Source organism: Adiantum capillus-veneris, chromosome 22 (genome assembly GCF_014529385.1).
Source record: "Adiantum capillus-veneris isolate H3 chromosome 22, ASM1452938v2, whole genome shotgun sequence".
Taxonomy (NCBI): domain Eukaryota; kingdom Viridiplantae; phylum Streptophyta; class Polypodiopsida; order Polypodiales; family Pteridaceae; genus Adiantum; species Adiantum capillus-veneris.
Window position 1 is genome coordinate 122,477,635 of NC_140952.1, and position 3,199 is coordinate 122,480,833.

Sequence of the window (3,199 nt, forward strand, 5' to 3'; positions counted from 1 at the left end):
AGTAATAAAAGAACTCACATTAAACTTCATGATATCTCACCACAAGTCTACACCCTATTATCCCCAAGCAAATGGCCAAGCTGAGAGTACCAACAAAACTCTCATCTCCATTTTGACAAAGACAGTCGAGGCTCATCGCACTGATTGGGACCTTAAGCTTACATCAGCTTTATGGGCTTATCGTACTGCGTATAAAGTTGCTATTAATTGCACACCGTTTAAGATGGTGTATGGCCAAGAAGCAGTTATGCCATGGGAGTTTGTCATTCCTAGTCTTCGAGTAGCTTCTCAAGACGGTTGGGATGGTAACCCCTTAGTGGAGCGATTATATATCCTGGAAAGGCTAGATGAAGAAAGGCAATTAGCTGTGTGAAATGCTCTAGTGGAGAAGGATAGGAGAAAGAAGTGGTTTGATAGCCATTTAAAGGATAAAGACATCAAGGTTGGTGATAAAGTTCTTATGTACGGGGTACGTAATGAAAAGAAGAAATTGAAATACGATGGTAAGGGACCATATCGAGTGTGTGAAATTACCCTGCAAGGTACCATTCGTGTGGAGACTCTAGATGGAGTTGAAACCATTGGATTCCTTAATGGGAGTAAATTCAAAAGATATTATGATTCTCTAAGCCAGGAAGAGTTGCAAGCCATCCATCAAAAGAAGGCTGCCAAAGAACAAGCAGAGCTTAAAAAAATCCAAGCAAGAGTTGAGGCTCGAGAACGACAACGTCTTAGACGCCAACGAGAGGCTAATCTGGGAATCACGCAAGCATTTTTCGAGGACACAGATGATGACTCATTAGAATCTGAGCCACCCCTACGATACCCAATTGAGCTAAATAGCCCCTATGGGAAAGTACTATACAATGCCTTATTAGATACGGGAGCTAAACACAATTTGTTATCCTATGGAGTTTGGTGTCAATTAGGGAAACCGACCCTATCCCCGAGTACGATGCAAGTCAAGGGCATTAATAAAAAGAAAACTGCTATTCTTGGAGTCCTTCAGACCCCTGTTGTCTATGACAATGGAAGCATAGTGCAGAGGTTTCTAGTCATGCCCGCAGGAGCTATGGAAGGCAACGTAAACCTGGGACGCACGTGGATGTTGGCAACCAAATGCACTATTGATTGGGATACTGGTAGTGTCACGACGCGACCACCGACTCTTACCCCTATCATTCAAGCAAAGTCACCTACGTTGCAAACTCTAGCAACGTTGAAGGATAGCCAACATTCACAAGCCAAGGTGGTTAACTCGTCTTTGCCGGCTACCCATGAATCTAGCACTTCAACACTTGTAGTTGCAGCAAGCAGTAATATTGCAAGTACTCAACCTGCACGACCTAAGAGTACATATCAATGGGTCCCTAAGGCCTTACTTCCAACTACCTCAACCCTCCCATCCATTCCAAGAAAAAATTTCCCGGGAAAACCAAGAGCGCGCCCTAGGAGAGTCAAGACCAAATCACGATGGATTCCAAAACAACTATTAGAAGCCCAAGGCTACTATGATGGAAATGAGTTAATTTGGGTACCTAAACGTAAAATGTGTCCTTCTCTATCGACAACAAACCGCTATGAGTCAAACAGTGTAACGCTAAAGCCAATGGCAGATCGTGGAAAGGGAAAGATCACAGAATGCTACACACCTAGTCCAGAGCTAGTTTGGGCTCCAAGGCAAAACCAATTTATTCCACCTAGCTCAGGAAGAGGGGAGTTCCATGAAGCTTCTAGCTCCTCATGTAATACATCCATAGAGGTAAAAGCTTCTACACAGCCTCCATCTATAGTAGTGGACCTCCATGAAGCTACAAAAGAATCCACACCTCCCAGTGTTCAAGAATCACCTGATGAACCACTTCAAGTTCGATCCTGGGAGAGTACCTTACCACCCTTGCAACTTGACGAGGCACCTAGGGTAATAGAAAACTACTGGCAAAAATCCTCACCTATTACCAACTGGAACAATTGGTTTCAAAGGGTGACGACATCATTTCAAACGGTATGATCTACCCAAGGAAGGGGGGACTGTTTGTGGATATCCATCATTCACTTGCTTTCCTCTCAACCTTTCTCCCTGACCTCTTAATCTCCGATCTTAGGGAATGTATATATAAAGCCTTATACTCACAAAAACAAGATAAAAAAGTAAAAGAGCAAGAGCCATAACACAAATCATAAAAACAAATTATGCACAAGAACACGACCCTTGTAATATTTGCACTCTAACCATCATCTATTTGCGTGTACAGATATGGCTAGTACGCTAGAGTCATCCACTCCTGCCTTGGGTGAGAGGTACCCTCGTTACTTTTCACAAATATTTCACATGGTCTTTCCAGTGCTTGCATGTGAATGGGATTTGATAGGTACGCTAGCATGTGAGAGGAATTTTGAGGAGTTAGAATGGCTGATACGTCTCTTGACCACGTCTGATCCATACTTAGTAGAGAGAGTTTCTCCCATTAAACAAGCCTACACTTTTGACCAAGATAACTATAGGCGTCTAGTGACCTTCTTAATAAACATGGGTACCTATGATGAAGAAGAAAATTTACACGACTACACGGATGGCACATATGGTCTCATGGATGATGACTTTGTTTATCTCGACAACGAAGATAGGGGTTTAGCCTTAGGGTTTCCCCCCAACCTCTACAATATCCTATTCCCTTGACTCTCTAGGGGGAGTGCAAATAATTAGGTTAGGGTTCCTTATGTTTTTTGTTGTGTTCAATAAGTGTTGGTACCTTTTTCCACTAATGTGCCTCCTGGAGGTATTCCTTTTGTTTCCTAGTGTGTACAGGAGCGTGTTGCTATTGGTAGGATTTGGACCTTCATGGAATCTTTATCTCGACTCACTCTTCAAATCAAGCGCGACCATCGACACAAACAGGTGTTTCTTGTCCATTAGCATTGCCCCTTATCTTTTTTGCATCTATGATTGTCAGCTTTAATTGTGATTGGTAGCCTAATATTCACCGCATTTGCTTAGTATCAAACATTTAATTCAATGTAATTTTTTGTCATAATCACTTGTCTAGGTTTAAAAATCAAGCAATCCGACAAACTAGTTTGACCAAGTTAGGTGGTAGAAATCTTCTCTTAATACCATGGGGAATGCCTTCCTAATAATTAATGGTTACTTAGGTTCTTAATCCGATTTAGGCAACATTGTGTGAAATGTACTAGGGCT

General features: G+C 42.2%; 1 pseudogene; it reads left to right on the forward strand.

Moving 5' to 3' along the window:
• Positions 1-2,257: 2,257 nt before the first annotated feature.
• LOC147430137 (uncharacterized) lies at positions 2,258-2,960 on the forward strand (annotated as a pseudogene).
• The last annotated feature ends 239 nt before the right edge of the window (positions 2,961-3,199 follow it).